The sequence below is a fragment of the Ochlerotatus camptorhynchus genome, unplaced genomic scaffold (assembly GCF_037179485.1).
Source record: "Ochlerotatus camptorhynchus isolate MF236.1 unplaced genomic scaffold, CSIRO-AGI_Acam_v1.1 ptg000001l, whole genome shotgun sequence".
Classification (NCBI taxonomy): domain Eukaryota; kingdom Metazoa; phylum Arthropoda; class Insecta; order Diptera; family Culicidae; genus Ochlerotatus; species Ochlerotatus camptorhynchus.
The window spans coordinates 1-18,813 of NW_027040493.1; the positions used below are offsets into that span (position 1 = coordinate 1).

At 38.9% G+C, this 18,813-nt stretch overlaps 1 pseudogene; it reads left to right on the forward strand.

Moving 5' to 3' along the window:
* Positions 1-1,403: 1,403 nt before the first annotated feature.
* On the forward strand, positions 1,404-3,498 carry LOC135705211 (V-type proton ATPase subunit B-like; annotated as a pseudogene).
* Positions 3,499-18,813: the final 15,315 nt, after the last annotated feature.

Consider the following 18,813-nt stretch of genomic DNA (forward strand, 5'->3'; position numbering starts at 1 on the left):
TTCCGATTACGAGCTGCTAGGGTAGAGAACTACTTCGGCCTAATCGCCCATTTTGGGCCTATCGAGCAGAAAACTTCAAATAAATCCATGATTTCAGAGTTAACAAGTCAATTATGCGTTTGGTACGATACTTTAGTTAATAAGCTACCGAACGAAGTCAATGAGAACGCGTGATATGAAGGTTTGCACCCATTATTCCCAAAAGCAAAAGAAGCGCTCCGACCGAATCAAATTTTATCTTCATTCGATAGGCCGAAGTGAATTCATTTGCGTTTCAATGGCGTTTCAATGCGTTAGGCCGAGTTTAGAATCCGTAGGCCGAGTTTGGCGTCAAGAAGCAGTGTTAGACTTTTGACAATATCTCAACGATTGGTTTCTCTTTATCAATTCTTACGGTACGTACGGAAAGGTAAATAAATTTGGAAGCTATCAGTAATAATAATATTCCGTTTGGTACTAAAACTGCGCTAGATTAAGAAAGACTAAATGCGGGTTGTGCCTAATAGGCCGGAAATAGGGTAGGTAACCCTAGATGTACAAAAAAAAGCTGCCGAAGTAATTCGGGGGAATCAATATAGCAGCAAACACAGCTTGATCATTCCGTCTGCTTTGTTCCAAGGTGTCCATTCCAAACAGACGACAGCGATCCACGTAAGACGGCAAGTTAACCGTGTTATGCCAAGGCAGATGACGAAGCGCGTAGCGAACAAACTTTTTCTGTACACTCTCAAATCTGGCTATCCAGCATGCTTGGTATGGGCACCAGACGACAGCACTATACTCTAAGATTGAACGTACTAACGAACAATACAGCGCCCGCAGGCAAAGCGGATCGCGAAAGTCTTCAGATATATTGAACATAAGGCTATACACAGCAAACAAATAATTTTGATATCACATCAAAGTGGATGCACTACAATCATGTCGAAAATTTCATGTAATTTTTATGACCACATAATTAAACAAATGCAGTAAAAGCAGCGTAATGTCAGTTCATGCATTGTATTAATGATAATTTTGTCCTTTTTAGCAAGTAATATTACACCATATTTTCGACATGATTGTAGTGCATTCACTTTGACGTGATATCAAAATTATTTTTTTGCTGTGTAGTCAAGATGTCATTGTAGTGCGGTTTGAAGGTCAATTCACAGTCGACTGTTACTCCCAAATCTTTGACCTGGCTAATCTTCTCTAATGGTTGCCCGGAAATAGAATAATCAAATATTATCGGGTTTGCGGTGAAATGATATCACATTGCACTTGTTGATGCTGAGCGTCAAGAAATTACGGGAGCACCAACTCTGCATACGATTCACAATCAGCTGCAACTCCTCACAATCAGTGATGCAATTGATAACCACATACATTTTGACATCGTCAGCGTAGAATAGCCGGCATCCAGGTAGCAATAGACACGAAGTTTTTTCTCGTCCATCCGTCAGCACTTGTGTGTCGTCGCTCATCCCGAGTCGAGTGGTCTCCGGGTTTTTCGGTGTCACGTGGCAGTTTCCAGTTCAGTAAGATCACATCCATCACCATCGTAAAGAGGAGGAACCGCGGAGCAGAACAGCAGCAGCAGTCTAGTTTGTGAAGGAACAGCAGAAGGAAAAGGCTGACAAAATGTCCGTCAATCGTCTTACGCCCCAGCAGGCCTCCAAGGAACATGTCCTAGCAGTGTCCAGATATTTCATCTCGCAGCCACGACTGACCTACAAGACCGTGTCCGGTGTGAACGGTCCACTGGTCATTCTGAACGAGGTCAAGTTCCCCAAGTTTGCCGCAATCGTCCAGCTCCGACTGAACGACGGCACCATCCGGTCCGGTCAGGTGCTGGAAGTCAGTGGCTCCAAGGCCGTTGTCCAGGTGTTCGAGGGCACGTCCGGCATTGACGCCCGCCACACGGTGTGCGAGTTCACCGGCGATATTCTCTATACCCCGGTGTCCGAGGACATGTTGGGCCGTGTGTTCAACGGTTCCGGCAAGCCCATCGACAAGGGTCCGCCAATTTTGGCCGACGACTTTTTGGATATCCAGGGTCAACCCATCAACCCGTGGTCCCGTATCTACCCGGAAATGATCCAGACCGGTATCTCGGCCATCGATGTGATGAACTCGATTGCCCGTGGTCAGAAGATTCCGATTTTCTCGGCTGCTGGTTTGCCGCATAATGAAATTGCTGCCCAGATTTGGCGTCAAGCCGGTCTGGTCAAGCACACCGGCAAGTCGGTGATCGATGAGCATGAGGACAACTTTGCCATTGTGTTCGCCGCTATGGGTGTCAACATGGAAACTGCTCGTTTCTTCAAGCAAGATTTCGAGGAGAACGGTTCCATGGAGAACGTGTGCCTGTTCTTGAACTTGGCCAACGATCCGACCATCGAACGTATCATTACTCCACGTCTGGCGCTGACGGCGACTGAGTTCTTGGCCTACCATTGCGAGAAGCACGTGTTGGTCATCTTGACCAATATGTCCTCGTATGCTGAAGCCTTGCGTGAGGTGTCGGCTGCCCGTGAGGAAGTGCTTGGACGTCGTGGTTTCTCCGGTTACATGTACACCGATTTGGCCACCATCTACGAACGTGCCGGACGTGTCGAGGGTCGTAATGGATCGATTACGCAGATTCCAATTTTGACGATGCCTAACGACGATATTACCCATCCAATTCCCGATTTGACTGGCTACATTACCGAGGGCCAAATCTACGTCGATCGTCAACTGTACAACAGACAGATCTACCCACCAGTCAACGTGCTGCCATCGCTGTCTCGTCTGATGAAGTCTGCCATCGGTGAGGGCATGACCCGTAAGGATCACTCTGATGTGTCTAACCAACTTTACGCTTGCTACGCCATCGGTAAGGACGTGCAGGCCATGAAGGCCGTCGTCGGTGAGGACACCAGACGATCTGTTGTATCTGGAATTCATGACCAAGTTCGAGAAGAACTTCATCGCGCAAGGTAACTATGAGAACCGCACGGTATTCGAATCGCTGGACATCGGCTGGCAGCTGCTCCGTATCTTCCCCAAGGAAATTCTCAAGCGTATCCCGGCCTCGATCTTGGCCGAATTCTACCCAAGAGACTCGCGCCATTAAACCACCTTGCTCGCACGCTTCAAATTTACTTTTTTCGTTTGTTATTTTCCTTATATCAGTTTTGCTAGTTGAGGTCCTTTTAGTGGGACAATTTTCTCAAGTTGATCCCGATACTTTTTTTTCCAAATTGTTTATTAGCTTTCTAATCTTTTTTTTTTGTTGATTTGCCGTTCACCTTGCCCCTGAAAACAATCATTTACTACTATTTTAATTGCGTCCATCAGCAACTTACCAACCAGCAGCGATCGATTCAACTTATCAATGTTTCACGAGACAATAGTCGAGGGATAATGTCTTTAAATTATATCTAAATGTGTGTGTGTCGATAAAGCAAATGTCATTTCGATTTGTGAACATCTCTGTGAATCGCTGTCCAAATTAAAAGCATTCCTAAATCGAAAAAAAAAGAAAGCGAAAACAGAAGGGGTCCCAGATTACTTCCTTGGGGAACGCCGAAAACGTTCGTGAACACTTCAGAACGAGAAGCTCCAATCTTAACGCAAAGCGATCGGTTCGTAAGGTAAGATATGAGCCACGAGATGAAGGATCCAGACACTCCGAGTTTCTCAAGCTTGCTCAAAAGAATGTTGAGGTCTACTCGGTCAAATGCAGCCTTGAAATCAGTGTAAACCGCGTCGATTTGTCCGCCAGAGTCCATTGTCCGAACGCAGAGCGACACGAATTCGGTCAAATTGGTTGTAACTGACCGTTTTGGGTAGAATCCATGCTGAGCCGTGGAGATGTAATTTTTACAAGAGCTGAAGAGCGCTTCATTGATGATGATCTCGAATACTTTGGAGCAGCAACTCTGTAATTCTGGACATTCCTTTTATCACCTTTCTTGTGGACGGGGAACATATACGAACATTTTCACGCCTCAGGAAATTTACTCTCCTGTAGTGACAGTTTAAATAACTTCACCAAGGGAGTGAGCAACGACTCCCAACACAGCTTCAGAACGGACGCAGGAATGCCGTCTGGCCCGGCAGCAAATGAGAGCTCCAACCTTTGAAGAGTCAGATTGATGGTATGTTCACTGATGTGAAACGAACGGAGCTCAAATGCATCAGTTGGAGAATCGTTTATAGCCATTGGGACTTGATATGGTGAGGCCGAAGGTTCATTGAACGAACTCATGAAATGTTGAGCAAAAAGGCGGCATTTCTCCGCTTCAGATTCAGCGGTTTGCTCATCGAGATGAGCTGACAATGGTAAACCGACTTTGATCTTTTTAGAGTTCAAAAACGACCAGAAACGCTTTGGATTTGTGCGAAGAGATGATTGCGTACGGAAGGCATTTCGTCGATACAGGAATTTGTTGCATTTCCTATAGTCGTTACTTGTGCGGTTGAACTCCTGCTTCATAATGTACGAACGATTTTGGCAGTATCTTCGTAGCGATTTAGCCCTATACCGTTCCAGTCGACGCAAGTGACGGTGGCTTTGGTGCGGGGCGGGCAATAGGTACAAATTCAGCCATGATATCCCAAATAATTTGACTGAAATATTCAACGGCATCGTCAACACATCCAGCTTATTCTAATGGTCGCCAATCGATACTGGAAATAGCAGCACTAATCGCAACATAGTCGGCTCGACGGAAATCCAGTGTACGATTATTTTCGGAACAATTCTCAAAAACGAATGGCGCTGGGAGGTTCATCAGGACGTCTGAAGCAGGGTGGTCTGAATCAATGTCTGTTATGTACGTTAAGCATAGTTAAGCACAATGATCCGCTCTATTTTCGACGTTTCCGGTGTCCAACTTGACCGGAAATATATTTGTTTTAAGCCCAAAGTGAAGCAAGGAACGTCAGCACTCAGCTAAATTTTGCCCAAGGGGGTCCAAGGCAGGTAGATGCTCATGCTTAACATTAATTTTTGATAAATTGTGGGTAAATCTGTGAAACTATCGAAATAAAAGAAATGTTTGCTGTCACAAAAACAAGTGCATTAGGGTAGAATTATACATGCGTGAACATTGTACACGATGGCAGTATAATCAAGAGGCTTTCGAATAATTTTTTAAGAGATTTTCTATCAATGCATAAAATGAGTATTGCATAATTCCGAAGGTATTTTCTTCTGAACACAGCGTTTTTACATAAAAAATCATACACCATCATGAGAAAAGCAAGCGTTCTTGATGTTTATTAATCTTGCTCTCCAAAGAATCCATAGCAAATACAAATTTTCAAAAAATAAGTTCGTTTCAACCATATCCCAACTTCCGTTCAATAAGTAAATTTTGAGTAAACAACTTAAAGTATCAACAACTTAAAGTGCATTAAACCACGGAAAAAAAGTTACTTACTCACAAAGTGTATTCTACTCAAATTTAAGCTCTATGGACTCAAATTTGAGAATTCCTCAAATACTCACTAGTGGTTTATTAAACCATAGGCATGAGTCATTGGAATCTCTCGTTTCTTATTTGGCAACAATAAATAATACGAGTGAGAATCAAATCTCAAAATACCCAAAAATACGTTAAAACAACTAAATCTTTGAGTAATTTTATGTTTCTGTGCATGTTTTTAGGGAGCAGGCTGGGCTGGCGGGAATCTGCTGAAACTAATGTGTGACATTGAGCAAATCAGAGTAACTCTTTGATCAAAGAAATTCACAGATCAGAACTAATTTGCCCCTAGGCCCCTGGGGCCAAGCTATGGGAATGAATTGATATTTTCAGCTGTATTAACTCTGTAGTTAGTAAAACAAATAGCACAAACAATTACTTTTCAACAGCCTTGCAGGCGGTGGCTGTGAACAGGCAATGCAAAGGCTCACTTATAGTTATTTACGTGCACCTCGTAGGTTTGTCATGATTTTCTCGAACGAGATGATGACCGCCGCGAAGGAAAATGTTTGCTTCGATAAGCTTTGGTTCTTCTAAAAATATTGAAAAATAACACTGAAAATTCGACCAAATCACGTGCTTCCACTGACGCCAATGCAAAATGTAAACATATTGTTTCGTCATGGGAGAATGATGGCCAGAAAGGGACATTGAAATCTCGCAAGTGCTAATGATTAAAATTGATTTTGTTAAAAAAAAACGGAATTCATTTTATGATTAAGTTTTTTGCTTGTAGGAAATAACACGGTTCCAGTAATAGTGGTGTACTTTTAGTTGTGGTATGGCGGAATAATGGTGGAAAACCATATACATAAATTTTTCATCCGTAATTCCCTTGAAATAAAGTAGATTTTCCTATTTAAATCTTAAAATTAGCCCGAAAATGACAGACAATAATTTAATTTTCTTAAGATGCGGTAGTGTTAATATAGTAGTAGAATCCATTAGAAAGCAATGCGTTCCACTATTATAGGAACTAAAGTTAGCCACTACCACAGCTACTGGAACAGTGTTTGTATTGATGGAGGACGAGTTAAAAAAAAATGTTTACAATAAATCACAATTGTTTGACAGCTATAAATTGACGATAAGGCCCTATTTGTGTAACAAACATAAAATAAAATATAACACCCAATAAAACTTGAAAGATCGGTCAGATTGCTTCTAACATTGAACCCTCCGGCTCATTGTTAAAGTTTTGATTTGTTCTGAATGTTATGATCAAGAGGTACTAAGGTTCAACAATCGGTGACTAAGCTCTCATCAGCACTCATTGGCTTCATGGTTGCAGAAGATTTACTCAGTCAAGTCCAACAACAAAAAATATATTTCTTGGTGGGCAAGCTATCCTAGCAGCTATGTATTTTACTAATGAAATAGAAGATGAAAACGTTTCAAAATACAGTATTTCACATGCTTTGTTAATAGGAAAGCCTTTATTTTATGAATCCTTTGTATAACACGTTCCTTTAGATTTGCGGCAATGTGCTGGAAAATAGTCATATCAATTAAACTTGATTGCGTTTTGAAATTTACCAACGGTCATAGAAATTATAACATAATTCATCGATACAAGTTGCTTTCGGTTCACTCACTTATCATTCCATTTCAACAGAACGAAATCATTGCATTATTTATACAGAGTTATCTGCAGCGAGCATTCTCCCAATTACTATTCTTAAAATGAAATTTAAAACGAATTACAAATTGCAATTCAAATTAACATCAATTTGAAAAATTTGCTTAAGCTGGTGTCACTGACATTGTAAAACAAATTTAAATTTAGGTTGTTGTCGTTATTTGCACTTATTATACGCAGTTCAACAATAGTGCTACCCGACAGCGAGAGGCAACCCTTCTTACTCGTTCAGTGGCACTTGGAAACAGTGCTTAATTCCACTGGATAGGCGGACAATCACGTGCGCTGGCACTGCACTGATGAAAGTAAATGTATTTTGTAATCTACGGGGATACTGGTAGTGAAAGCACTAACTTATCACCTCACGCGCGGATCCAATTTGTAGTGGAATGAGGGAAACGAAAATAATCAGAACAGAGGCACGGGACAAAATTAACCAAACAAATTTCTGCATAACTGTTAGCATCCTTGTTAAAACCTACTGAAGGTTTGCCTTTTAAACTTCATGAAACCTAAACATTGTTAGTTCTGGAGATTCTGCTTTGAGTAATTGTTGTTCACAGGTACGTACATTGTATTCTTAATACGTTGAATGTAAATTGCTCAGCACTAGCGCTTTCCTAAATAAAACGGGTGCACCGGCGCGCAAGTCTAGCACTGCTTTACTTTGTATTTAATATGCTCAATAAGCCCACATGCACTCGATCACTCTCTCTCTCTCTCTCTATCTCTCTCTTCGCGTCTCTCGTTTTCTTTGCGTATGTATCTACTCTACGCAGTGTTTGGCCTAGAGTAGGTACCCGATCTCCTATGCTTCCCCAAACACTCTCGATCTCTTGAAGATCTGTATACACACACAGAGCCCAGAGCTACGAACATAATGTCATTGCGATCAAATGAAGAATTTAGTGTAACAATTAGGGGGAAAAAATCAATTGGATAATTACCACATATCGTTGCAAAATACTGATTCCTGATTCCTTTGGATAACATTTGAATTTCGAGCACGTGTCTGGATCACTGGTGGAAATGCTGTTTCTTGACAGCGGCTCGTCGATATGGCACCGACAGTATGCAACGATGGCAGGAACGGTGCGCAGCTAGGAGATGTGTTCACAAAAATATTAAATAAACCAGTTTTACAACGTCACGAAAAAACCGCCTTTCGAAATATTGAGCAAAACCCGCGATTTCACTTTCACTCGCGTCCGTATTCGTCCAACGCCGCTGAACAACTGTGAAGAGCACTGCGAGCATGACCATCGACAGTTTATGGATGGATTCGTAAAAACCTCCTCCTCTCTTGCCTCGCTGGCTGGCTGAGGCTGATTTTGTTATTGTTGCTGTTGTTGGTGTTATTTTTTAGTGCTGCTGTTGCTGCAGAGTGTGCTATGTAGTATCACAAGTCGTCGAGGTGCCTTTTTTCTTTCCTTTTTTCCCCCTGGCTACCTCACTAGGCTGGTTCGCAGGATGAGATTGGATTTACTACTTGGATGGACTATCGAGATTAGCCATTCTCTACTCTTTAACTTATGGAACTGAAAACTAGGTCATTGTCAATGGCTTTAGATAGTTTAAGGGCCATCCATAAATGACGTAGCATATGTTCGATCAATTGTAGACGCCCCCTTTCCCTCTCGTAGCGTATTTTACTATGTCTAATAAATGACCGGTCCGCCCCCTTTACCTTCAAATGCTACATCATTTATGCATATTACCTACGCTATATAAAAGAAAATAAAACTGAGAAAGTAGCAGATATGCAAAAAATGCTAAATAATCATACGAAAAAGAATAAGAAAATATAAGAAAAAACAAAAAAAGCTCCAATGTTCAAAATTGAAAATTCATCAGAAAATCAAATTTCGTAATAGAAAATTTAAAAATTCAACAAGGTTCTTAGTGTGTATGTCCTTCTATGCTTTGTCTACTTCCGGCAGGTATCGCAACATCGGTTCGGCCTTGTTTTTTGAAGTTACTGGCAGTACGGTGCTCCACATACACACTTAGAAAAAATAATGTATATTTAGGTGCTTTGTGACTGACATATATGAGCGTCAATTTTGACATAACATTGAGTCATAATAGACGCAAAATTCAGCTCAATCAAACGTAATTTCAAACTTTTCAGCCTGGGAGCACTTAATTTTACATACCATGTTTGTTTACGTCTCATCCTTTATGTCAAAGATGGATTCCGTCACGTATAAGATTAGGTATTTCTAAGTGTGTACACAGTTCGAAAGAGCAGTGTAAATGTCTGTTCAATATGATGCACATAAATGGAGTGTCACATATCATGTAAGTTTCCATTGTAAATCGGGTAAAGTTCTGAGATATTTCATGAAATAATGCAAAGATTGTATACAAAAGCCCATCTTTGTTAACAACATTGCTTATAAATTGTTCGTCGATCTTGTTTCCATGTTGAGCACCATTGGCGTAGTTAATGGGAGAGGGCAAAAGGGGCAGGCCCCCTCCAGAACTACGTAGAATTTTTAGTTTTTTTTTACGCACCGGTATATTGTAATCATTCAGCTTGTCAAGTTCGATGTTACTATTTAACAGCGATTAATATAATTGATCCACAAACAAAGATGTTTTCAATGTCCTTTAAGTTGACTACTTTTCTTATGTTCTGGAATAGGAAAAACAATTTTGAGAAATTATAGTAGGGTAGAGAACTACTTCGGCCAAATCACCCATTTTGGGCCTATCGAGCAGAAAACTTTAAATAAATCCATGACTTCAGGGTTAACAAGTCAATTATGCGTTTGGTACGATACTTTAGTTAATAAACTTCCGAACGAAGTCTAGGAAAACGCGTGTTATGAAGGTTAACACCCATTATTCCCAAAAACAAAAGACCGAATCAATGTTTATCTTCATCCGATAGGCCGAAGTGAGTTCATTGGCGTTTCAATGCGTTAGGCCGAGTTTAGAATCCGTAGGCCGAGTTTAGCGTGAAGAAATAGTGTTAGACTTTTGACAATATCTCAACGATTGGTTTCTCTTTATGAAATTTAGATAGATAAATAAATTTGGAAGTCATGAGTAATAATAACATTCCGTTTGGTGCTTAGCTACGCTAGATTAAGAAAGACTAAGTGCGGGTTGTGATTAATAGGCCGGTAATGGGTAGTTAACCCTATTTTGATATTTAATCGATAACATAATAAGACGTCTTCAGGCTCCTCCAAAAATTGGCCATGAGACCAGGGATTTTTCTTTAACTTCTGGGAACTTAGTCAAACTTGAAGGATTTCTAAGAAGTTCAGGGAAAATCTTAGAAATTGAAGAAACTTAGAAGAAATTCTGGGGACTTAATAGAAACAAGGAACTTGGAAAAGTTCTGAAAACTGCGTAGAATTGGAAAATTTATTTTGGGAGCTTTGTAGAAGTTTAGGGAGCATTATTTTATTTCAGGTAAGCTCAATAATTGCACTTTTGTGAAGTCTCATGGACTTGGGATAGTTGTGGAAATTACGTACAAATTCAAGAAATTTCGTTCGTGAAACTTCGTGGAAAATCAACAAGAAACGTAGAAGTGCAGCAAACTTTGTAGATGTTTTGCGAATTTCGTAGAATTTTGAGGATCTGCGTAAAACTTCATACAAGTGTAAGGAATTTTGAAAAAGTTCAGGGATTGTCGTAGAAGATCTAAAAATAGTTCAATAAACTTCTAAAATCTTCAGAAGTTCCCGCTTCAGTTTAGGAAACTTCGTTGCAGTTTGTGACAGATCTTACTTCAAAAAAGCTCAATGAAACTCTTGGAGGTTTGGAAACTTCGTTAAATTTCAAGGAACTTTCCAGATGTTCAAGAATATTTGTAGATAATAGTTTTCTTTCCAGAAGTGCAAAGATGTTCAGAGATCTTCGTAGAGATGGAAAAATATGGAATTTGGAATAAATTCAGGGAATTTTGTAGAAGTTGGAGAAAATTTGTAAAACTTAATGGATTTTTTGAAGATTTTCAGGAAACGTTGCATGATACATTCAGACATCCTTCCTAGACAGCAGATCTCCATAAAGACAAGATATTAGTAAAGTTCTATGGATATTTTTCCAAGACTTCAGCTGGATCATGTTGTCAATATACTCAAATTTATGTTTTAACCATTTAAATAATAGTAAGCCTCAATGTCATATTATTGGTCTCAGAAAAAATACCCAAAAACAAGCTGTATTGACGCAATTTTATTGAATAAAAATTTCGCGAGGTTTTATTTAACCATAGTTTAACAAAATTAAAAAATGGCCCCCTCCAGATAAATTTTCTAGCTACGCCAATGCAGATCACCAATGCTACCGATGCCAGGGAGGCATCAACTCATGACCCGGAGACCAACGGCTTTACTTCCTGAAGGAAGGCGTGATCATAGATGTTATGCCTCAGAACATCCCGGCAGCGCCGACTGGGATTGAACCCAGGCCTGCTGAGGTGAGAGGTAATCTCGCTTACCACTACACCACCGACGCCGCTTAATTGTTCGTTTGCGTGAAAGTACAAGTTAACGTGCATGAATGTTTGCATCACTATTAAAATTCAGATTTATTTGCAGCACACTATGAAAAAGTCATGTAAATTTCGGTACACTGAGACAGACACATGTAAGTGATTCTTATGACATTATAATAGGTTGAAAGAGGCGAGATAATCAATTCAATCAAACGCACCTTTTGTCGAGTTGCGTATGTTTCGGTTTCGGTACACTTAATTTTACATGACAAGTTTGTTTACGTTCCATGATTTACGTCCAATATGAATTACATCACTTGTAAAAATAGTTATTTTTGAGTGTGTAACACAAAATAAGTTAATCAGCTCAAAAAGCAGTTATTTTTTAGAACTGGAACTTAATGAAATAATGAAGTAATTAAATGGGGTTGTAAGCGGAATGCTTAAACAAAACAGCAAAAAAAGGTTATCTTCCATTTAATTCCACTTAATTAATTTTGGTACCCACGACAAATACGTATTTCGACTACAATGTGTAGTTTTCATCACTGTCATTCCCATATGTACTCAAATAGGTCAATTATATTCACAACTTTTTTCTTCGTTTTTCAATGAACCGTCCATGAAAGCTTGAAATGGTAAACAAACGATCTCAAAAGTCAAAACTGCAGGGTTGCCAAACTCATAAGATACTGAAATTGAAACCTTGATTGCCACACTTCGGCACGTTCGGCACAACGCTTGGCACAGCTTTTGGTACAGATAAAGTATTCGGCATAGATTGAGATGTGCAGAGTTGAACACCCCTTGCGAAATATGAAAGTAACGAAAGTTAGTAACGAACGAAAGAGTCGCATCTGTTACGGTTCAATTTTATGACTATAATGACACTGCACAGTGGTCCAGAATGCAGATTTAGGTGGAATTATATGTTTTGAGTCTGAAATTGAAACTTTAGACAAAGGTTCTTCAACAAAGTTGTTTTTTATAGTTATGCCCTCATTTTTATGACAATGAATTCTAGGGTGGTTCCTATTATCATTAAAATCAAAAATCTAACTTATTTGTTTGAATAAATTAAGGTATACTTTTTTATTTGAAAAGAGACTTTTAAAACTCTTTAAGACAAATTTTTTATAGCGAAGTTTGTTGCCTGTATTTTTTCTATTAAAAAAGATGTACCCGAATATAGTAAAAATATGAATAAATTCAAATTGATTGTATACGAGTTTAAAAAATAACATACCTCAATTTTTTTATATTATTAAGAATAACATACGCCCTCTCAAATGCCGTAAAAAAACTTTTTTTTTTGTTTTGCCCCAACCAGAGATATTTTAACATTTGAAAAGTGCATATTATTAGTATAAAAACGTCAATAACTCTTGATCGGCGAATGATATTGACAAGCTTTGTGCGGCAAAATTTTGCGGCTTCTTAACATATAAAAGTTATTTGAAGACACCTTTGCTGAGAAATTCTAAATAAGAAAACTAGAGCAAAACAACTGTTTTTTAAGAGCCACCCTAACTCAATTCAAGAAAATAGCTCTAAATCGGCCAATTTAAGAGATAAAAAAACGTTGTTTTGTACAAAGTTGCTTGAAATTAGCTCAGCTATAACTTTGCCGAAGAATGTATGCCTTAATTTATTCAAACAAATAAGTTAGATTTTTGATTTTAATGATAATAGGAACCACCCTAGAATTCATTGTCATAAAAATGAGGGCATAACTATAAGGAACAACTTTGTAGAAGAGACTTTTAGTCTAAAGTTTCAATTTCATTCTCAAAATATATCATTCCACCTAAATCTGCATTCTGGACCACTGTGCACTGGTAGATGTCAGTCTCAGAGCATCCCCTGGGAGCTTTTGACAGCTCCAGTGTAATGTCAATGTATAACCTGAAAATTATGGTACTCTGGTTCTGTCAAATTTACAATTGGTATTATATGTACTGTCACATTAATAGCCTTTCGCTCATTTTCAACTTCTATTCAATTTTCATACTGCCGTACTCTAACGGAACTATCTACCTACACTTTTCTAAGACCATTCTCTAGCTAATAAATTATCGCACTAAAGCTTCATGTTAGATAGCATTTCCAACCAACTCTTATAACATGTTGAGCTTATCTTCCCAACTATGTGTGATATGGTTCAACCATTTGGGTTACGGTTCGTGTATGTTATATTTTTATTAGGGTGGTGCTCTTGGGGTCATTTTTAAGGAGAATATCAGAATCTACAGAAATCAGATCACACCACTGATAGATTAATTCAGGTCTCTTCTTTCAGATTTTTTTGGAAGATTACGGGTGATGCACGGTTGTTCAAAGTACGTTTGTTTGCATCAATTTTGTAATCACACTCAAGAAAGTGATCGCTGCATATCCTAGATTTCCTTGAAGTTTCCATGTCTATGTGGTGTCCAGTAAAGATTAAAATGGATCTGATCAACATTTTCCTACCATTTTGGACTGCTGGTAATCTAATAAGAAGTATCAATGAAAGTAAAATAGAGTTCACGATGTAAGACGGTAATTGGAAGAAATTTCAGTTATTGGACTCAAATCTGTCATTTCAAAACGTCAAACGTGTTCACGTAAGCAAAGCGAATGATAAGTGCAGTCACTTCAAGACATTCCTAACGTTAGCGCCGGGGTCGCCCCCAATAAAATGTATTAATAATTGCGCGTATAGTTAATCACAACGTGTAAAGTGTACACTGAGAGTTGAATCAACGCAAAAATTATTTTGTTTCACCTCGTTTTCTTAGAAACAGAAGGTATAATAATGCTATAACTTTTTTTCTCTTCACCGATAGCAGACACGAAGCGACTACTACCAGATGGTATGAAAGTTTCGGTTGCCCTCGGGTGTAAAGCCAAAATCATGAAACTCAATCTCACCACAGCTTGGTGAAATTTGCTTTCTGGTGAGATTTGTTAGCTTGATATTCCGAGCTGCGAAATCACAGCTTGCAATATCAACCGCAGTTGTTTGCTTGTTGATTTTTGTCTACGGAAATCAAGTGTGATCTTGTTCTTTGGTAAGATTTGATTTTTTGATATTTTTCCAACACTGGTTTGAACGATGCTGCATACATAGCAGATGCCGCTTCGCATTTTCAGGACGATAATTATCAGGGGAGCGGGACATTTCACCGATGGTCATTTCGCCGAAGAGCGAGCCATTTTCTACGGTTTTGAACATTTCTCAAAGCTCAGTAAATTTTGAAATCATTCACGGAAAAATATTAAGAAGGTTCGATTTTTTCAACCTGGCAAGCTATTCAAATGTTATGCTTCCTTCTTTTGAACATGAACAGTTCTTTTGAGTTGTACTGATACCGGAAATTTTAAAATAATCAATTTTCTACATTTGTAGAAATGTAACCTTCTTAAACATGACCAGTTCTTTCAAGTTGTGCTGATTTCAGATTATTTCAAATAATCAATATTTTTTGACTTAGAAGAATGCTACCTTCTTTTAAACATGAGCAGTTCTTTCAAGATGTGAAATTCGGTGAAATGTTCTTCGGCGAAACGTCCTTCGGCGAAACGTCCTTCGGCGAAACGTCTTTCGGCGAAACGTCCTTCGGCGAAACGTCCTTCGGCGAAACGTCCTTCGGCGAAACGTCCTTCGGCGAAACGTCCTTCGGCGAAACGTTCTTCGGCGGAACTTCCTTGGACGAAACGTCCTCCTGTGAAACGTCCTTCGGCGAAACGTTCTTCGGCGAAATGACATAGCTCCGTCGAGTAGGTATGTGAGGGTGACAGGATATTAGCCATAAATATGTTAACCATACGGATGTTTGCCATACGTACGGTTGCCATAATGTACGGCAGCCATAACAGACGGTAGCCATAATTTTGTTGTATTGGATATTTTTAATCCTATTGCAGCGCAGTACCCGTTCTATGTATTTTGACAACAAGCCCGAACATGAAGTTTTGCTAAAACCAAACGGTTTTATTTTGAAATTTGTTTTTTGTTTCCGATGATATTGGACCACCGAGAAGTAGAGTCATCTTCAAGGCTAAGACTATAATAATTTTAATTTTATTTAAAAATGTTCAGCGCCAAAGAGTCTTTTTGGACATTTGAGCTAGGGGTGGGACACCTGGTTGAATGTATCATAACATTTTTGATACTTCCATTTTCTCGACTAAACATTTTTAAGCACAAGAAGTATGTTTGGCATGTATTAGTTTTTAAAAATACTCAAATATTTAGATGCTTAGATATTTTAGATATTTAGATATTGGTCATCAAGGGGCAAATTTGAGTAAATAAACTTAATTGGAAAAATGATCAAATTTCAGCAACAAACGATGTTTCAAATTTTTCCCATCCATAAATTTGAATAATTACAAACCTCATGATTTGATCATGTTCAAAGCTTTGTAATTATCTGAAAAAAATATGAAACAGAGCTTGAGATTGACATTTTGCCAAATTTCAACCTGCATTGAATCTATTTTGTGGAGCATTACTTTGACTGATTGCTTTGTTTTTCTGCACCAGCCTACCGCAGCACTAAACAAAAGCGAAAAGGCAGTTCATTCTTCGGGCTGAGGCTATTCCTTGTTGGTTTTTTGTTTATTTTTTCGATAACACCAGTGCGCACTGGTATGGAGACGGCGACGATCATCATTTCATCTGTCGTGTTTGTTGTTGTTCTTATTACTGTAGTTATTGTTGTCGTTGCATCGTTCGTAGTCGGTAGTATTGGGCAGATTCGTCTGAGTCTGGTAAGTACGTGAAATGAATGGGCTGCAACTGATAATGGACTCCGCCGCAACCACAGCACACAGCAGCAACAACAGTGGATGCTCATATGTAGGGCCAATTGGCGGGTAGGTTTATAGGCCCGGTGAATGTCGTTTGGGCACTTGCACGTCATTTCGGAGTGATAAATTCACGACGCACTGGGCTTTTTACGTTATGTGACACACGGTCTCAATGTTCCTTTCTGATCATTGATGCATATCAAATGTAACGAGCTCAGGCTATGTGGGTTCGTGGATTCGGGTTCGCTTCTTATTATCCTTCGCAAATCTCTTCGCAAATGTCCAGCCGTTTGGCCGAATGCCGTTTGGCTGAACGCCGTTTTCGAATAATAGATTACTGATTTGAAAAATTAAAATGAGACATTGCGAGATTTTATCATTCCAGATCCCAAGCTTGGCGACCCGGGACTTAGAACTATTTCGGGGTTTAGTTTATCAATTCCTAATTTTCGTCTCCTGGCTCAAGGCAGGGGATACCAATCTCTCAACATGCCGTGTATATTGATGCCACACGATATGTGATTTGCCTTTCACAGACTACAAAGTATAGTATCTAGTTCTGAAAAAAATGTTGGAACCCTTATTTATGTAATCATATCCCCTATCCAGTTTGGCAAGCATTTTTTTTATAGAATATGTAAGAAAGGAGGGACCCCGGATGTTAATTTAACTACATACAAAGAGGTACCACCGCACCACCCTCTTTTAACAGTTAACGAAACTAAGTGTATGCGTAATGTCCGATAGATGTCACCGTTAAGAAAAGCAGTGACATCTGAAGGAAAATTTACGGAGAAGCATGGTAACACATGGCATGGTAAGTTATACAGGACTCAGCAGATTGACATTTTGTCAAAATGATGTATTGTATTGCACTGGCGATTAATGATTTAGAATTTAGAAACAAGAGCTTTAGAATCACAGTTTGTTATATTTATTTAAAAAAAAATTACAAAAACAGTAGAAAATTTCCTTTTTATTAAAAAGACAGGTGACACCGTAAAACATGCTGCACAGCATTTAAAAAACATAATGATTAAATCAATATTTATTATCTGTGGGAGATTTTCGCATTGCAGTTCTTTCTAATGAAACTATTCTCGATTAATCTGAGCAATTACATTTATGTTATCCTTATTTATAAGGAGATTAAAAAATGTTTACAACTTAATAATTATAAGATTTTTTTACTCTTTTTATCTCATTCAATTAGAGATTTTTTATTCTTCTACTCATGAGAAGTCTTACGATTTTTTTTTCAATAGCTGAAAAATAATATTTTAACTTTTGTCACACCACATCACGGCCAATAAAAATAAATTTGAAAAAAAACTTGAAACAAGGACTTTAATCAGAACAGAAATATATATTTCAACAAAGTATATTTCTGTGCATGGGACGTGCTTGCATACCTTTCTGCCGTGGGATTTGAATGCAAGAATTCATTACCAAATAAAATCGACTTAATTTTTAATATTCTAATCCTTTAGATGTTTCAAAATTTTGTATGTTTAAATAGGGTAAGTGTGTTAGTATTTGGCCCTAAACTGACGCTATGAAAATTTATTTCAAACTAACTGACCCAGCAAACCACGTACTGCCAAGTTGTATGATATAAACCCGTCGGGCGCAAGATGATAAAAAAAGTGTCTTGCAAATCCGTCATTCAACGGCGCCGGTGGTGTAGTGGTAAGCGTGATTACCTCTCACCCCAGCAGGCCTGGGTTCAATCCCAGTCGGCGCCGCCGGGATGTTCTGAGGCATACCATTTCTGATCACGCCTTCCTTCGGATGGGAAGTAAAGCCGTTGGTCCCCGGTTCATGAGTTGTTGGGTCGATAGGTAGGGTCCAGGTGTGGGAGCTGCCTTCCTGGCACGTCGGTAGCATTGGTGCTCAGCACGGAAAACAAGATCGACGGAAAAAACAAACCAAAGGAAAAAAAAAAATCCGTCGTTCCGTTCTCGAGTTATAGCGTGATAGACGAACACCATTTAATTTTTATTTAAAGAGATTTTAGTTAGGCCCTAGGGCCAAAACTGAAGCACTAGTACTATAACTGGCTCAAAAGCGCCTTATTCAGATAATTATTTCATTTAAAAAAAATCAAGGGATTTGAAAATATCCTGAGGCACTGGCAATAAACCCTTTCAATGGGTGCGATCCCGGCGTAGTGGTTAAGATCCATACCTCTCACGCTAAAGTCACGAGTTCAAATTTCACTCCAGACAAGTCTGAATGCATTCGACTGAAATCTATCGTACTGAATGGATCCTTCGATTGAATTGTGAAACGTAAGAGATTAGAATTTAAAATTGGAATACACTCAAGCCTTTTTTACACGGTTTTTTACGAGTATGTATTAGAATACGAATTCAGAAGTTCATAAAACTACTGTTTATAGTAACTATTATTTTAGGTCTACTAAATTCAAGCGCAACATGTGAAAAGAGTCAATCAGA